This window comes from Ailuropoda melanoleuca, chromosome 6 (genome assembly GCF_002007445.2).
Source record: "Ailuropoda melanoleuca isolate Jingjing chromosome 6, ASM200744v2, whole genome shotgun sequence".
NCBI classification, from domain to species: Eukaryota; Metazoa; Chordata; class Mammalia; order Carnivora; family Ursidae; genus Ailuropoda; species Ailuropoda melanoleuca.
This window is the reverse complement of record NC_048223.1, coordinates 13884836-13904500: the sequence shown is the minus strand read 5'-3', so window position 1 is coordinate 13904500 and position 19665 is coordinate 13884836. Positions and strand designations below refer to the sequence as shown.

The 19665-nt window shown below is 41.7% G+C and overlaps 1 long non-coding RNA gene across 1 annotated transcript in view; it reads left to right on the top strand.

The window, feature by feature from the left end:
- The window catches only part of LOC105240506, a 73914-nt gene that overhangs the window by 11083 nt on the left and 43166 nt on the right, over positions 1–19665 (top strand). The window contains exons 3-5 of the long non-coding RNA XR_004625998.1: positions 6222–6368; positions 14897–14963; positions 15258–15569. This is a non-coding gene — a long non-coding RNA (uncharacterized LOC105240506). The remainder of the gene's footprint in view (positions 1–6221; positions 6369–14896; positions 14964–15257; positions 15570–19665) is intronic.

Genomic DNA, 19665 nt, shown 5'->3' with positions numbered 1-19665 from the left:
CGGTTAGGTGCTCGAACCCGGTAACCGTAGCAGAGGCTAGTATTGAGAGAGAACCCTGAAAGTCTTCAAGCTCGAGGCACGCATCTTCCTAAAGTGATTTTGAAGCAGTTGAGGAATTTCTTAAATTTGGAATGGGTTCAATAAATGTCTGTTAAGTGAGATATTCAGTTCAAGTTCTTTAAACCTGTGCCAAAGAGCTGTCAACGCAGAACACAAAAGATCATAACATTAAAAGCTCTCTGTTCTGGCAAGCTTCATCAAGCCCTGTGCATTTCCCTATTAAATACTTCCACATCTGTCCTCTCTTTCCCAGGTCCCCACACTGCCTTGCACCTTTATCATATCCAGCCTAGGCCATTCACTGTGATAGCTTTATCCATTCAGCAGGTATGGTTTGAATAGTCATCTGGGTCAGACAGGAGGCTCAGTGCAGAGACCAGAGATGAAGAAAATGTGGTTCCTTGTGCTCAAGGAGCTCCTAGACTCAGAAGAAGATGAGCACCTGTGGCACAGACTGCTACTGCCCACCCTGAATCCCTTTCTTCCCTAGTGATAGAATTACTGTTCCATGTGGCTATCCAGCTGGACCACACTTCCCCAGCCTCCCTTGGGCTTAGGTGACCATGTGACCAAGTTCTTGACAAAAGCATGTGAAGGAAGAAACACTTCTGGATTGGGAATGTCAGGCTTGCTTCCTCTCTATATCTCTTCCCACTTCCAGACTGGCCGGAGCCTGGATGTGCTTGTTGACCAAGTTTCGACCATGCAAGTTAGTGACATAGCCTAAGAGAATAGCAGAGTAATGACTTAGAAGGACCTGTGTCCTTGAATGACCATGAGGGGCAGGTCTCCTCTGAAAACTGTTATATGGGAGAGAAAAATAAATATCCACAGGATTTAAGCCACTGTATTTGGGGAACTCTTTATTATAGACACTTAATCTTTAGCCTAACCATAATAGGAGTGTTAAAAAAAAGTATAGCCCAAAGTATTCCTGATGCTATGACAAAAGCAGAAAACTCCGTTCAAGAAAGGCAGAAGGTAGGAAAATTAGAGAAAGTGGAGGAGGCTCCCTGGGAGAGAGCACCCTTGCACTGAATCTTGAAAGATGAGTGTTTTCAGCAAATCTACCCGAATTTCTCATCTACCCTTAATTCTTTTGATTGGCCATTTTGGTTCACATTACTTCTTTCAGGTATATATTCTCTCTTATCCCTACTCTCTACCTGTTAAAGCCTACCCAGGATTCAAGACTCAGATTAAATCTTATTTTCTCCAGGGACCCTTCCTTGATCAGCTCCCCAGAAGTGATATCTTCCTCTTCCAAAATCCTCTGGAACTTAGTCTTTATTATTTATTGATCACACATTTTATATCTTCTCTGTAAATATCTGGCACTTTTCAGGAGCCTCCCGAGCATCACACTATCTAGATGTGTTCTGGGATCCCCCAAGAGTATAGGTATACCCCAAATGTCTATTGCTTTGTAACAAACCTACCTCAAAACTTAGTGGATTAAAGTCACTGTTTTTATTGTTCACATTTCTAAGAGTTGGCTGGTCTCAGTTGCATGGTTCACACTTAAGGCCTTGAATGCTTTTGCATTCAGATAACAAGTGGGGCTGGAGTCAGCTGAAGTCCTGGCTGGGCTAGGTGTTCAAGACAGCTCACTTCTGTGGCTTGCAGTTGATGCTGCTCTCAGCTGGGAAGTCAGCAGGTTCTATTAACCAGAGAGCCCACATTTGCCTTCTCCATGTGACATGGGCCCTCATAATTATAGCTGGATTCCAAGAGGATCAAGCAAAACCCTTGTGACTTAGCCACAAAAGACCCAGAATATCACTCTCATCACATTCTGTTTGTTTAAGCAAGACACTAGGGCCAGCCCAGGCAGAGGAATTAGACTCCACATCTTGATGTGAGAAGCAGCAGGTACATTCAGGGAGATAAGGAATTAATGACAGCCGTCCTTGGAGACTATCTTATCATACTGTGTAAACCTGGAATCTGGAGTGCTGGTCACTCCCAGATCAAAACTAGTGGTCATCCTGTATTTCCTCATCTACAAATCAGAGCTTCAGGGAGACAGTGCTTCCCCTCCTCCTGGAGTCAATGAGAAGAATTTAATGTTAGTCTGGCATTAACCTGGGATGGGGTAGATGTTCAAATGGCAAGATATCCACCAAAATCTGGATGGTTCAGTGTTTGTGAGCCAAGAGGTTTCCAGGAGAGGATGGACATGGTCACGGAGAGAAAATGTCTCTGGTTTAGAGATCAAGTGTTTGCTTATTTGTATTTCTTCTGAAAATCACTTACCACCAATCCTTGCCAACCACCCTAACATGGGGGTAAAGGACAAGGGTTGCAGCAGAGCTAAAATTGAGAAAGGGTTACATGATGCTCAACTTGGAGGGAGACTTTAGCTAAGCCCTTAGCCACTCACTTAGTTGAGTTTAGGGCCCAGCACAACATGTCTCCTGTATAGCCTTTGGCTACAGGAAGAGGAGAACATTCCCCCACAAACTACCACCAGCCACACTGGCCTTTGAACTTTGTGGCAGACAAATAATGACCTCCCAAAAGTGTCCATATCATTAATCCCCAGAAACTGTTTCTGTGTTCTGTTATATGGCAAAGGGGAAATAAGCTTGCAGATGGCATTGAGGTTGCTCACCAGCTGAAGATAGGGGAATATCCAGGATTATAAGGGCAGGGCCAGGGTATTAAAAAGGTCCTTAAATATGGAAGAGGGAGACAACAGAACAGCTGGAGTCAGACAAGGAGATACAGGGAAGAAAGCAGAGGTCGGAGTGATGTGCTTGCCGGCTCTGAAGGTGACAGGGAGCCAAGAACCAAGGAATGTGGCAGCCTCTAGCAGCTGGAAGAGGCAAAACCCGGATTCTCCTCTAGAGCCTCTAGAAAGGGTCACAGCCTTGCCGACACCTTGGGACCCAAATGGACCCCATCTCAGCTATCAGATGCTCTGCTCAGGAATGGGGCTCAATTTCCCTTGCCCCTCCCTTACCTGTACCCTACATCCCTGCCTTAAGAAATGATTTTTTTTTTTCCTTTAGAGAGAGCATGTGGGTGGGCGGGAGCAGAGGGAGAGGTAAAGAGAGAATTTTAAGCAGGCTCCACGCCCAGTGCAGTCTGACACGGGGCTTGATCTCATGACGCTGAGATCATGACCTGAGCCAAAATCAAGAGTCAGACACTTAACTGACTGAGCCACCCAGGTGCCCCAAGAAATGATTCTTGCTTTTAAAAACTCAGCCCCTGATTTAGACCTAACGTGGTTAGTTAATGTCCTTCTCTGCCATTGTCATAGCTGGTTAAAAGCTAATATACAAAAAATAAGTGCAAAATGTAAAACAGATTACTTCCTTTTTTTTTTAAGATTTTATTTATTTGACAGAGATAGAGACAGCCAGCGAGAGAGGGAACACAAGCAGGGGGAGTGGGAGAGGAAGAAGCAGGCTCATAGCAGAGGAGCCTGATGTGGGGCTCGATCCCAGAATGCTGGGATCATGCCCTGAGCTGAAGGCAGACGCTTAACCGCTGTGCCACCCAGGCGCCCTAGATTACTTCCTTTCTATAATCTTCTCACAAAGTACTCCATACTCATGAAATCAGTCTCCACAGCTTCCTGAACCAGAGCTGTGCTCAGTACAAAGTACTGCAGGTAAGTAATAGAGCTGAGGTTTGTGGATTATGCCCCAACTTGATTCTTCCAAGCCACCTCTCTGTTCCCCATCCTTGAAAAATTGCTTAAATGCATTATCAGATTCGCTGTCTTCATGTCCTTGCCTCTCTCAAACACATTTGCCAATTCATTCCAATCTGGCTTCCGTCTCCCTACTCAATGGAAACTGCCCAAGTCTTGGTTGCCTGTTACCACACCCAATGGTTCATTCTCTTTTTTCAGTTCACTTCACTTCTTAGCAGTATTTCACACGGTTCTTCTTTAGGAAATGTTTTCCTTGTTCTCTTCCTACCTCACCGATGGCTACTTCTTAGCCTCATTTCCTGGCTCCCCCTTCTTACCTGACCTTTGAGTATTGGTGGCCCCAGAGGTCGGATCTGTGTCCAGTCCATTTTTCTCTTGACACTGTTTCCGTAAGTGATCTCATCCAAATTTGTGTCTCTTGCTTATCTCTTTCTACCTGTCTTTGTGAGTGGCTTTTTCAGCTCTATGTGTGTCTTTTATAAGCCGGTCACACTTAATACGTTTCAAAGTCAAACTTGGTTTCCCTTGAATACTGTTCTTCCCCAATATTGCTCACCTCAGTTAAAGGTACCCCTGTTCACCATTACTGAAGCCAAATCCAATCTCCTACCTTTCACTCCCCTCCTCTTTCTAACCCATTAGCAAGTCACATCTTTTCCATCCTGAAAACCTATCCTGAATTCCCTCTACTTCTCTCTAGTTTCAGCAACTCCTTGGAAAGCTCCCTGATTCCCCACCCTGCCTCCGCTATCTACCACTATCCACATGCTCACACACTTTCCCCTAATCTGTCTCTCCTCACTCCCTACCAGTTCTCTACCACACTTCTTTTTATAGTGTTCATCCCGTTCTGCTATTGCATTGCTTACCTCTTGACCTCTGTGTTTACATTTAGTCTCCTCAGGGCCCGGACTACTGTGAGTTGAGTGAGACACTTGCCTTGGGCCCAAAACTAAAGGAAAACTCCGTAATCAAGATACGTAATATTTTAATATAATATTTTAGAAAGTCAAAATGCAAAAAAAATCATGATGAGCAAAACAAATTCCAGCATCGTACAGTTTAATTTTACCCATAAATTCTTCAATATGTGTCCTTATAGATAAGAACAACAATGAAAAAGCAATACAATTCCATTATCACACCTAATGAAATCAATAATAATTCCTTAATATCCTTTTATATCTAGTTCATGTTCCTTTTTCCTTGATTGTCTCACAATGTCTTTTACAGATGGCTTGTTTGAATTGATTTCCAAATAGGGTTCATGTGACGGTTAATGTTGTGTATCAACTTGGTTGGGTTAGGGGATGCCCAGATGGCTGGTAAAATGTTATTTTTGGGTGTGTCTGTGAGGTTGTCTCCAGAAGACATTAGCATTTAAATCAGTAGACTGAGTAAGAAGGTCGCCCTCAACAGTTCAGAGTGGGAATCATCTAATCCATTGAGGGCCTGCCTTGAACAAAAAGATAGAGGAAGGGCAAATTTGCTCTCTCTGCTTGGACGGAGACATCCATCATCTCCTGCCCCAGACATTTTTGCTCGTGGCTCTAGAACATTCATACTCAGACTAGGACTTATGCCATTGGCATCCCCAATTCTTAGGCCTCTAGACTTAGACTGAATTATATCACCAGTTCTCCTGGGTCTGCAGATGTCAGACACAGATCATGGGACCTGTCAGTCTCCATAACCATGTGAGCCAATGCCTATAATAAAGCTTCTCTTATATACATCCTATTGGTTGTGTTTCTCTGAAGAACCCTGACGAATATAGTCTACACATCACTAGGGTTGATATATCTCCTAATTTTATTTGTGGACTCTTTCAAGCCAGTTGTGTTTTGAAGAAATCAAGTCACTTATATGTAGGGTATCCTACATATCGTTTGTATTTCCTGTAAACTTGGAGTTGGGACTGGATTTCAAGTTCAGGTCTTTTCCTTTTCTTTTCTTTTCTTTCTTTTTTTTTTTTTTTTTTAGCAATAATACTTCATAAATAATGTTGGAGACTTCTAATTGCATCACATCAGAAGATGTGTAATGTCTATTTGTCTCTCTTTTTGTGATGTTAAGATGGATCAGTGGATGAAATGATGTGGTATCTGGGATTTACTTCAAAGTATCCAGCATGGTGATGGAGTGAGAGGAGTTGGGTGCTGTTGTGGATGAAATAGGATTGGCCATGAGCTGATAATTGTTAATCCTTGAGTGAAGGGCATATGGAATCCAGCCTATTAATGTCTATACTTTTTATATGTTTGAAATTGTACATAAAAATTTTTTTAAACAAAAATTTTATAAAAATGAAGTTGCTTTTAAAATTTGATTACTCACACTGTACCAGTTTGTGTAGATAGTTTATGAAAACAGTTTCTTTCTTGGGGTCTGCAGCTCCAGTGATACAGTTGGTCACACAGACACTGTAAGTTTGGGTTACTGACACCGGACTTCTAGATTCAATCAGGTTTTCCTGACTGACAGCATTTTGCAGGCATTGTCACAATTTGTTGCTGGAGAAATTAAGTGTGTGCTGGGTGACTCCGCTGGAAGAGACTCTTGGACATCTGCACTTGGTTTCCTCTGGACTTCACCCTTTGTTGAATTTGCTCTGTACTCTTCATCATAATAAAACGTAACTGTGAGTATGAAAAAACATTTTTTTAAATCTGATTACTAAGTTCCGATATTGCCAGCCTGCAGACCCATTGGTTATAAAGTTCCCCCTTAGCCTTGTGCCTTATGGTCTTAGCAGTCATTGATGGGCATTGTTCACATCCAATTATTTGTCAGTACAAATCTATGATATTCTAACTCTATCTTCCCTCGTATTAGTTAGCTATTTCTGCATAACAAATTACTCCAAAATTAAGTAGTTTAAAACAATGAGCATTATCTCATAGCTTCTGTGGGTCAGGAATCTGAGAGTGGCTTAGCTGGGTGGTTCTGTTTCAGAGCGTCTCATGACATTGCAATCCATCTACTAACTGGGACTCCGGTCATTTGGGCCTGGAGGATCTGTCTCCAAGTTCACTCACATGGTTGTTGGCAGGCCTTAGTTCTCACTGGCTTTTAACTGGATAACTCAGTTCCTCACCTAGTGAGGCTCTCCATACACTGCTTAAATGTCTCACAATATGGCAGCTGCCCCAGAATGAGTAATGAGAGAGAGAGAGACAGAGAGAGAGAGAAAAGGAGAGAGAGAAGAGAATGAAAGAACAAGATGGAAGCCAAAGTCTTCTATAATCTAATCTCAGAGGTGATATACCATTATTTCTATGTGCTGCTGGTCAAACAGGTCAGCCCTGGTACAGTGTAAGAGGGGACTACACAGGGTGTGAATACCCAGAGTCAGGATCTTTGGGGGCCACCTTGGAGGCTGGCTACCACATTCTTTTGCATGTTTTAGCTGGAAATCTGTAATGGAAAACTCACCATCAACTACTCAGTTACTCTGAAATACAGTTTTTATAGAAGAGGCAAAATAAATTCTTTATTCTTTTCTTTTCTTTACTACTTTTCAAAATAATGAGTTAATGCCCTAACATCCACTTACCTGACCAATGAATTATTTTTTAATATCATTATAGACTCATGATCTTAATATGTTTATGGTGTTTTAATCAAGTACACACATATATCATTATTTTCTCAAACTTGTTTATTTTTAATATTCAAATTCTTCCATTTTTGATTTAGTGGAAAGTCCTTCCTGTTGGCTATTGTGTGCTTTTGGCACAAACCCAGTAGTCTCTGATAATTTCCTTGTTTTCTGGTACACAAGATATTCCAGGCTTGTCTTGTAATTTCCTGCCCTAGCCATTTCTCCAAAGGGCCCTGATTCCTTTTAGTTTTTGGTTTATTATTCCATATTTTTCCTTTTTAGAAAATATACAATCAGGGGTGCCTGGGTGGCTCAGTCGTTAAGCGTCTGCCTTCAGCTCAGGGCGTGATCCCAGCGTTCTGGGATCGAGCCCCACATCGGGCTCCTACACTGGAAGCCTGCTTCTTCCTCTCCCACTACCCCTGCCTGTGTTCCCTCTCTCGCTGGCTGTCTCTATCTCTGTCAAATAAATAAATAAAATCTTTAAAAAAATATATTAAAAAAAAGAAAATATACAATCAAATCTATCAATGTAGATAGATAGATATAGATATATATCTCCATATTTCTCCTGCCTTTTTCTTAAAGTAAAGGTAGCAAACTATACACACTTTTCCGCTTTTTTCACTTAACAATATATCCCAGAGATTGCTTTATAATAAAGCAGAATATATTGATATTTCTGATTACTTTTTCACCAGTCCCCTATTGATGGACAGGTAATACATTTGCAAGCTTTGCAATGAAAGCAAAGCAAAATGAATGAAATGAAATGAAAATAAAAAAAGAAAGAGAAAACCACAAAGGAAGAGATGGACAACTTTGAATAAAAAAAAATTTTAAACTTCTGTACCACAACAAAACAATAAAAATAAAATAACCAAAATAGAAAGGCAAATAGACCAGAACAGGGGTGGTAGGGTGGAGTGGAGGCTCTAAGTTGCAACTACCATGGCCAGAAGACTAACATCTTTGTTATATAAAGAACTTATAAAAAATGTTTTGAATAAATAAATAAACCAACAGCTGTGCTAATAAATCATACAAGTGAAAAAATTCCTAGAAACAAATATGGCAAAAGATTAAAGCCTGTGGTAATCACAGAAATGCAAATTAAAACAAGGGGGAAGTATGATTTTTGTCCATTACAGTGATAAAATTTACAACAATGATTGTTCCTAATCCTGGTTACAGTGCAAGGAACTGATATTATTGTAGATAGTGCTTCTGCACCATGCAAATCTTGGAAAACAATTTGTCAACTTGAATTAAGAGCCATAAAATATATTTTAATACTCTGACCCAATTATCTCACATCTGGGAATTTATCCCAGGGAAATAATCTAAAAGAAGAAAGAAACTTTTCTTGGTGATGTCCACTGAGTGTCACTGACATGTGAGGGGGTTCTGGAGGACCTGGCCCTGAATCTACAACGCTCCTGGTGGGTGGCATTAGGAGATGCTTCTCTCCATAAGCATGTGTTTGCATCAGTTGATGTACATGGCAGCTTTGGCATTCTGGTTGAAGAATGTGTAAGTGTTTTCTAGGGAGGATAAAGATTTAGACCGTGGGGAATAAGAGGATTAGAATCTCTACCACTGTAAGACTGAGAGAAGTAGAAAAAGAATTAACAAAGGACTATGTGAGACTCCACGTCCAAGCAGTGCAGCTTCAGGGCCTAAATGGCTGAGTGCCATGTGGAGCAAGGACGGCAGCATTCTCCTACCCTCTTCTCTCTGCCATAGACCAGCAGACTGTCAGGAAGCAGTTCTTAGCAAGTATTCCACACGGCTCTGGGCAACAGAGATAGTATGTCCCCATATGTGTGTCAGGCATAGTGCCTCACATACAGCAATCACTCAGTGTACATTCCTGAATGAGTAAAAGAATTGGAATATCCATCACCCCCCTGAGGATGCTGAGAAGGAGCTGAGGCTGATCTGATTGGGTGGGGATGAGAGCTGAGGCAGTGCATGAGTAGATGGAGGCCCGGATCTGACAATATGGCAGTATCAGTGCCAGTGTGGCTACAACTATGAGCATAGTGAAACTGGGAAGTTCTGCTTATATTTATAATACTGAAGTACTGGAAATAATCTAAATGTCTAACCATACATTATGGAATGGGCAATTAAGAAAAAGTTACGTAAACATTAATTTGCATTAAAGATGGCTCAACGGTACTCTCAGTTTTCTTCTTCCTGGACACATGGAAGGCTACATTTCCCAGGCCTCCCTCCCCACACTCTGCCTTGCTGTAAGATGTGGGAAGTGATGACTAGGAAGTGATAAATATTCTTCTGGGCTCAAGCATTAAGAGCCCATGCGTGAGTCTCCATCCCAATTAAGGAGAAGACTGTGTTCAGGTGGAAGTGCCATAAGGTTCAAGGTGCCTTCATCTCTAAGTCACCACATGGTGGATAGCTGCACGAGAGTCACTAAGGTCCATAGGGGAAATTGGGCAAACAAGGAATAAACCCTTATTTTGTTGAGTTTCTGAGATTTGGGTATTTTTTGATACTGAAGCATAACCTATCCTATACCTAAGAGGCAACACAGAAAATGTTTCAAAACACAATATTTAGAGAATGCAAACTGACTCTTAAGTATAGACAAAGCAAGATGTTTCTGTTACCATACTGAGGTTATGAGTGTTTCCTTTGCATTTTTTTCTTTACTCCTAAACTTTTTTTTTATTGTTGCTCAACTGTCTTTATAACTAAAAATAAAGTAATGTGAAGGAAGAAGGAAGAGAGGAAGAAAGGAAAAGAAATTGGGAAGCCCCTGCTCCCTATCTCTCATCTCTGAGCCCCAGGGTGCCATTGGCTTCCTCTGAACCATCCAGCAGCCCTACACAGACAGCTTTTATATGATAACAGCTATGTGTGAACACTATCAAAGCTTATATACATTATGTCTACACAGAAGTCTATAAAGTAGGGTGCCTGGGTGGCACTGTCAGTTGTGTGTACAACTCTTGATATCAGCTGAGGTCATGGTCTTGGGATCGTGAGATCAAGCCCCATGTTGGGCTCCGTGCTCAAGATGGAGTCCGCTTGAGATTCTCTCTCCTTCTCCCTCTACCCCTCCCACTTTTGCTCTCTCTCTCTCTCTCTCAAAATAAAAAAATAAATCTTAAAAAAAAGTTTATAAAGTTGCTGCTACAATGATCATTTTACCAGTGTGGAAATTGTGTAAGTAATTCAGTAAGTAAATTCAGCAAAGTTGTCACTTGCTCAAGGTTACTTATTAAGTTAGTGGCAGATCCAGGATTCAAATCCAAGGCAACCTTCCTTGTAACCAGCCTGTCCATCTCTACAACTTAGCTGACTGGTAGACCCGGAAAAAGTATAACTTTTGGAAGCTTCCCTTATCTTTCTGCCTTGAAAATCCACTGCACTTTCTTCCCTACCTCCCACATGATAGCCTGCTTTCTGTTTCCTTAGCAGAGCTAACTTTTACCTAACGTTTGTATCTTAATCTGTTTATGAACAACAGAGAGGCAGCAGTAATGGTTTCCTATTGTCTGTGGTGTGGCTGCAGAGATCCATGTGGAACTGGTTGTGTTCTTCCTCTCCCCAAAGCCCTGTCAAAGGAAGTGTGATGTGACAATGAGAGTTGCACCAGGTAGAGGCAAACAGAGGTGCTGAAGTCCCAGTTATGCCTCTTATGAGCTCTATGACCTTAGGCAATTCTCTTCACATTTCTGAGCCTCTGATTTCTCCTTTATAAGAGTGTCATAATCTCTGCCTACTTCTTGTGAAATCCACATAGAAAGAAAAGTTCTTTAAAAAGTGTTAGTGCCAGAGAAATGAATGGTAATGTTGTTATTTTCCATAGCAGATATGGGATCAGGACATGCAGAAGGAGGAGGCACAGCTGGTGCCTGCATTAACTAGAAAACAATCTTATTTCCCTCACTGCTATCTGGTCTGGTTCAGGTGCTCAGAGCTGGCTCACATTTGTTCTCTTCCTCCTGCATAGCCAGGGCTCATTTGAGTTCCCTGAGCTCTGAGACGTGAAGGAGATGACGAGATGAGTATCTGTGTTTGAGCAGGCCCTTCACCCACTTGTGTTTCTCACCCTCCTTCCCCAAGATTGTCTCTAGGAAGAGACATCTACTTCTTATCTAATAACTATATGCTCTCCCACATTTCCTAGCCCTCCTGCAATTATGTGGAGCCATGTGACCGATTTCAGACAAAGGGTTGTGGGTGGAAATGATACCCCCCACTTCTAGGCTGATGCACTTAAGAACTAGCATGTGTCCTCCATCTCTCTCTTCCCCTGCTACAATTCAGAAGATTCCATTGGTCTGGCTTTCTGTGACTCAGTATATAGACCCTGCCAATTGATTTGGACATGTATCATGAGCAAGAGGTAAATTCTATTTCATGTTGACAACATTTTGAGGCCGTTTGCTGCCAAAGGAAAGCCTCTCCTCTCCTGGATATAGACTAGGGCGTGGGTGATTGACTCTCTGCAGAGAATCTGAGCATGGGAAAGGACACAAGGAAGATGTTTCATGGCATTTGCTCTTGGCCATGAGAGCCTCCAGATTACTCCTGTTTGGCATATGAAGAACATAAAGTGTGTTTTTAGAAATATTACTCATTCATTGAAAATATTAAAAACATAAGTGGCACAGAGAGATAGGGAAGGGGGGGAGGAGGGAAGCAGGGATAGAAAGAAAGAGAGAGGAAGGGAGGGTGAGCTGAGCCAATCAGACCATTCCAGTCTTTTGATGATGCCCCTGAAAAGTCCTGGTGAGATGTGGGAAGGCAGCCAAAGGGGGCGTTGAGCAAGATAAGTAAGTGGGGAAAGATTAGAGCAAGCCTGCAGAGAAAGAAAAACAAAACAAAACCCCCTTGTTTCTGGGCTTTCTTGGCTGTGCTTCTTGCCCTTGGTTTCATCATTGGTTCAACAAATATTTATTGATGTGCCAAGCAGGGTTCTGGGACTGGATATCCAGCTTGAACAAAACACAATGCCTGGCCTTGTAGACCATATGTTTTATTGGGCAGCTGGAGAACAGCCCAACAAATACGTGTAAATGTGGTATGTTAAAGATGACACGTGATGGAGAAAAAGCAGGTGGAGGTGATAAAGGATAGGATGGCTCCAGTTTTTAAAGGGTGGTCAGAGAAGGCTTCACTGAGAAGGTAATCCCATCTGAACAAAAACCTAAAGAAAGTGAAGGAGCTAGCAATGTGGCTATCTGAGAGAAGTGTGAGGCACAACAAGGAAGCCAGTGTGGCTGGGTTGAGTGGCAGAGGAAGAGGGCGGTAGGGGATGAGATCCAAGAAGAACCAGGGAAGGCAGATCAAGGTAGGGACTTTGTTCAGAGATGAGAAGCTATTGTTGGATTTTGAGCAGATGGATGTTATGAGCTAATTTACGTTTTATTATTTTATTCATTTTGTTTCATTTTAATTCCAGTTAGTTAACATACAGTGTAGTATTAGTTTCAGGTGTACAATATAGTGATTCAACACTTCCGTGCAATACCCGGTGCTCATCACAAGTGCACTCTTCAATCCCCATCACCTGTTTCACCTCTCCCTGCACCCACCTCCCTTCTGGTAACCATCAGATTGTTTTCTATAGTTGGGAGTCTGTTTTTTGCTTTCTCTCTCTCTCTCTTTTTTCCCCCCTTTGCTCATTTGTTTTGTTTCTTAAATTCCACATGAGTGAAACACATGGTATTTGTTTTTCTCTGACTGACTTATTTCACTTGGCATTATACTCTCTAGCTCCACCCTTATTGTTGCAAATGGCAAGTTTTCATTTTTTATGGCTGAATAATATTCCATTATAGATATGGATACATATATATATATATACACACACATACTACCGCTTCTTTATCCATTCATTTATTGATGGACACTTGGGCTGCTTCCATAATTTGGCTATTGTAAATAATGCTTCTATAAACATAGGGGTACAAGTATCCCTTTGAGTTAGTGTTTTTGTATTTTTTGAGTGAATACCTGGTAATGCAATTAATAGGTTATAACCTATAGGTTATAATATAGGTTATTAATAGGTTCTATTATTAACTTTTTGAGGAACCTCCATACTGTTCTCCACAGTGGCTGCACCAATTTGCATTCCCACCACTGCAAGAGAGTTCCTCTTTCTCTGCATCCTCACCAAAACCTGTTGTTTCCTGTGTTAATTTTTGCCATTCTGACAGGTGTGAGGTGACATTTCATTGTAGTTTTGACTTGCATTTCCCCAATGAGCAATATTGAGCATCTTTCCATGTGTCTGTTGGGCATCTGTATGTCTTCTTTGGAGAATGTCTGTTCATGTCTTCTGCCTGTTTTTAATTGGTTTATTTGTTTTTTGGGTTTTGGGTTTTATCAGTTCTTTATATATTTTGGATACTAGACCTTTATCGGATATGTCATTTGCAAATATCTTCTCCTATTCAGTAGGTTGCCTTTTAGTTTTGTTGATTGTTTCCTTCTCAGTGCAGAAGGAATCATTATTTTTATTTTGATATGGTCCCAATAGTTTATTTTTCTTTTATATCCCTTGCCTGAGAAGACCTATCTAGAAAAATGTTGCTATGGTCGATGTCAGAGAAGTTATTGTCTGTGTTCGCTTGTAGAATTGAGCTAATTTACATTTTAAAAGGATGACTATGGGGGCACCTGGGTGGCACAGCGGTTAAGCTTCTGCCCTCGGCTCAGGGCCTGATCCTGGCGTTATGGGATCGAGCCCCACATCAGGCTCCTCCGCTATGAGCCTGCTTCTTCCTCTCCCACTCCCCCTGCTTGTGTTCCCTCTCTCACTGGCTGTCTCTATCTCTGTCAAATAAATAAATAAATAAATAAAATCTTTACAAAAAAAATAAAAAAAATAAAAGGATGACTATGGTTGCTACATGGATAGGATTGCCAGATTTAGCAAATAAAATTTAATCATGTCCAGTTAAATTTGCATTTCAGATAAATGAATAGTTTCTAAGTAGAAATATATCCCATATAGTATCTGTGACATCTTTATACTAAAAAATGACTTGTTGTTTGTCTGAAATGCAAATTTAACAGTGTCCTGTATTTTATCTAGCAATCCTATACATGGAGAAAGATTAGGGCAAGAGGTGAAAGCTGGATCAGCTTGGGTGTTGCAATAAACCAGGCAAAAGATGAGAGTGGTTCAGACCAGGGTGAGGGGTGGTGATGGAGAGAAGTTTTGGTTGAATTCTAGTATATAGGGTCCGCCGTGTATTCTCTCTCTCTCTCACTCTTTCTCTCTCTTTCTCAGACCTTTTCTATGAACTAGTTCGATTCATTTTGCAACCAAAACTTGGGAGGATGTGGTTGGGGGCCTTCTGCCATAGGGGAAGGATGTGGGTTTAACCACAAGTTTCATATAGTTTTAGAGAATCCATGAAAATAGAATTAGTCACTCAAAGGTAGAAAGGAGCCAAAGGCCAGTGACAGTCCTGAAAGAGCTCCTTCCCTCCCTGCTCAGGGCCATGGTGATCAGCCCCTGGGGAGGTAAGAAAACACACTGACATGACACTTCCTTTTTGGTTTCTTCTCCTTAGCTTGGCTCTAGCAGACACCTCTTGGCTGGAAGAAGAGTAGAAGATGGCCTATGGGGGAATGGTGACAGTAAGTGGATCTTTTTTTATTCAGTATTTTTGTTCTGTACTCAGATCTGTTGTTCTGAGCCAATTTGCTGAGGACGTTCTTAGAGAACAGGCCAACCTCTTCTGGATTGTTGGAGTTGGCAGGGGGAAGGCCCCTACAATGTGTGCTAAGTGCTAGGTGTGTTACTCACCGCAAGCCAGAGCCAGACATTATCACCTTCTTTTCCTGGTGAGGAACTGGCACAGAAAGGTTCAGTAACCCCCCCCCAGGGGCACTTTGCAGGACTCACCAATTTTCCATCATCATTACTTATAGAAGCCAACAAAAATCACTTCAGTGCTGATGAACTGAGAGCTTGAGAGGAGAAGATATGGCAGCTGTACAGTTTCTATTCCACGAAGAGTTTCAGACCAAGTGTTTGGTCAATAAGAGACCACATAAACATGATCCTTACCAGCTGGCGTCCCTCCCTGCCTGCCTCCTGCTTCATTCCTTCCATTGTTCAGCAAAAGTATATTGAGCATCTTCTATGTGCCAGTTCTGTGCGAGGCCCACGGATCCATTGTAAACAAAACCCCATCTGTGAAGTTGAAGTTTGAAGGAAGAGGGTAGTTCCTCAGGTCAGAGGTGAGAGATGGGGGAATTGTTTCATGAGGAAAGCTAGTGCCAATGCTGTGTGGCAGGAGGGAGGGCGGATAATAGCAGGGGGCGGAGGAAGGCTGGAGGGGACACAGGCAGATGAGGGATGCTGCGTGAGGGTGTCCAGCAGGTCGTGATTAAGGACTTCAGTTTTTATCCCAAGAGCCAGGAGATGCCATGGAAGTACTTTAGGCAGGACTGTGACATGATCAGCTTTGCATTTTGAAAAGATAAAACCCAAATGTCTGTAACTGGAGAACTGGTTAGATCAGTTAGGATACATCCATGTAGGGAATACAAGGCATCTGTTCGAAAGAATGAATATAATAGCATGATCTCTAAAAATATGGTTTAAAAATATGAAATACAGGGGCGCCTGGGTGGCACAGCAGTTAAGCATCTGCCTTCGGCTCAGGGCGTGATCCTGGCGTTATGGGATCAAGCCCCACATCAGGCTCCTCCGCTATGAGCCTGCTTCTTCCTCTCCCACTCCCCCTGCTTGTGTTCCCTCTCTCACTGGCTGTCTCTATCTCTGTCAAATAAATAAATAAAATCTTTTTAAAAAATATGAAATACACAATACTGCATTGTGGGACACCTGGGTGGCTCAGTCAGTTAAACGTCTGTCTTTGACTCAGGTCACTATCGCAGGGTCCTGGGACTGAGTCCCACATCAGTCTCCTGGCTAGCGGGAAGCCTGCTTCTCCCTCTGCCTGCCGCTCCCCCTGCTTATGCTCTCTCTCTCTCTCTGACAAGTAAATAAATAAAATCTTAAAAAAAAAAAAGAACCCTGTGCATTGTATATTATCATTTGTGCAGGAAATCCATATATATAAACAGTTGATTCTTGTTATTCATGGTAGTTATATTCTATAAAGTTGCCACAAACACTGAATTAGCAGATACTAAACTGTTGCTCCCAGGGGAAATACAGGGTTAGGTTCCTGCCAGCATCGACTGATCAATACATACATAACCTGATTTTATGTATGTTTTTGTTTAAGGACATTTTATTTAATATATATTGTTGATTTATAAACATTGAACTCTCGGCCAGCAGCAGCACTATGACTCACTCCTGGAAGAAGTTCATCCAGCACATGTATTTTCTCCAGAAGACACATCATAGCCTTCCTGCTCTAGGAGCACTAGACGACACTTTAGCACTGTGATTGGAGGCCATTTTAAACAGCGAAATCATCAACAAAAAGCACAAAAATGTGGAAAATGTGGCACTGAATAGGCTGCAAAAAGGACAGTTATTTATAACATGAGAGCAGAAATCAGGAGGCAGAACGCCATCTCGTTTGACCTCTGCTGGGATCACGTGTGTTGGGCAACTCAAATCTTTCGCATCTCTGTAAAAGTCTGCAGATGACTGTGGACATGCTAGAATATTGCTGTCGGGGTTAAAATTGAGCAAGTAGATGAATTTGCAAATATGAAACCTGCGAATATGAACATCAACTTTTTAGGGAAAATAATCTCAAGTTTATACATTGCAAAAATGAAAATAATATAAGAATATTCATCGGTACTTTACCCAGATTCACCTGTTGTTAACATTTTACCCCATTTGCTTTATGATTTATGCCCTCTGTCCCCTCTCATATACAAACACACACACACACACACACACTTTTTTCCTGAGTCATGTGAGAGTAAGTTATATACATAATGGCCCTTTACCCCTAAATATGGCAGTGTGTATTTTCTAATAAGGAATTCTCTTACATAGCCACAGTACACTTATACCAACTTTGATAACTTTAACATGAATACAATGCTTTTTATCTATTGGCCTTCTTAACTCTGGAACACATTTAAAAACCTTTCTTTGTGTTTTGTGATATTGGTGCTTGGTAACCACCACTTTTTAAAAAGCAATATTTTGGGTTTACCTGATGCTTCCTTATACTCTGGTTATGCATCTCCCCCAGAACCCTGCATAGGTGATGACGTACAATATATTTCTGCTAAAGCACATGGAGTATCTGTGGAGGGAAGCTAACGAAACTAGTGTCAGGGATTGTCTTTGGAGAAGACAACTGGGAGTCTGGAGGAGAGAATGGGGAAGGAGAGTGACTTTTCATTGTATACACTTATTTGAATTGTGTACTAGGTGTACGAGTCGTACCTTTTCAAAAACTAAGTTCTAAAAATCCTGGAAGGTCAGTGGGTCTGGTGTTATACCCCTCATTTTCCATATGGAGAAACAGGCTCAAAGAGGGTAAGTGTGCAGCAGGAAGCCTCTACTCTGGGTCTGTGGGCCCTATGGTGAGTGCCATGCCTGCCGTCCCTCAAACTGCTCCTCTAAAACTAGGCATGTGCAGGTTGCAGTGAGTGCTGGAAGAGAGGAGAGTGAGGGCGGGTGTAAGACAAGGCTTCCGGAAGGAGGAGACCCCTGAGCTGAGTGCAGAGAGGTGAGAAGTTAGCCTGTATGCAAGGGTCCCAGGACTAGGGGATGGAAGGAGGGAAGGGGAAAACAGGAAGGAGGGTATTTCAGACAAAGTGCCTTGGATCCAGAGGGTAGCAGGCTTTCAGGTGTACACTACCCAATCAGTTCTGCAAAGAAAATTGGGATCTTCCCTAGCCGACCCGCCCTATTGTGTAGTGAGGAAGCCTGGGCTTGCCTTTTAACAATAGACTGTCTCTTCCCATTCAACAGTCTCTTTTCAATCTGAGTATTCAATCTCCTTGGAGTTGAACTCCCTCATGTGGCTGGTTTCCATAGACTCTTGGAAAACACTCTGAACTCTGTCCCTTTCCCTCCCTCTCCTCAAGATGTCATCCAGCTATCTGGGTTAATAAGGACCTTTAGCATATCCCCTGAAGTGGGGACCCTGAGTACCCTCAGATCTTCTGGACCTCTGCTGATTTCTGTGAGGAGAGGGGCATCGCTCCTGTCAGTTAACATGAGAGATGAGACTGGTCCCATATGGCATCCTGGGGCAATGTGCTGCCAGGGCCAGCTACGTAATTTGCAGGACTCAGGGTAAAATAAAAACACAGGATCCCCTTGTCCAAAAAGCAGGGAAAAAGTACTAGTACAGGTACTAAAACTTTAAAGTTTTCCTTTTTCTTTTGAGGTCTCTCTCTTTATTTGTCATGGTGTTTTTTATTTGCTATTTAATGACATTTTAAATAAGCAAAATTAAAATTTCATACCATTACTATGACCTTTACCATTCGTCTTTATATTGTGCAATGCCAGTTTTAAATGCAAAATTTAAAAGCATTTAACTCATATGCAAAATCACAGGAATTATGCAATTTATATTTTATAGATTGGGCAGGCATTTGTATTTTACTCATACCCAAGAGTGGAAACATTGTATAAAGCCAGCACTTTAATTTTACCTCTTGATGTGTTCACATTGTACCAACATTCTCTACCTTCACCTTACTGTCTAGTAAAGAGGGGCTGAATGTCAATAAACTATGGGTTGCCCTATCTTTTATCTGTCATCATTTTCAAAGTGAGTAATTGACTAATACAAGAAACTAACACAAGTAAATAAGGATACAATAGGTCCTTGGTCATTTGTGTTTCTTAGAATGCCACTCCCTTCTTTCTGCATTTTAAACAAGTCCTGGTTCCAATGGAAAGCATGTCTTCTTAGAGCTGTCAGCTCCTGCTTACTAAGACATGGGCATAACATGCTTACCTTGTGCTTGCTTGGAATCTTGCCAAAATCCCACACATTGTGGGTCCACTGGAAATCTGTGCTCCCAGTACATTGCAAACACTATATACATACGCAAATGAGTGGCAAGGAACAGGAGGCTCACATATTGCACATCCTCCATAAAATCAATTAAAAATTCAAAACAGGAATAGCAAAGAATTAAATCAATGCTTGCATGGAGGCCCTATCAGAAAATTGTGTGAATCCGAGCACACGATAAGCATTTTATGGAAGATGTATAGCAGGCATGACCTATGTTGTTTTAGAACGAGGTCTGCAAGGACCAATGACACACATATGACACATATCTTCTCTGCTCATGTATACTCTCCGTTGTCCCATTGGATTTCACTTACAAAACACAAGTTCAAAGATAACATTATTTAGAATTTTAA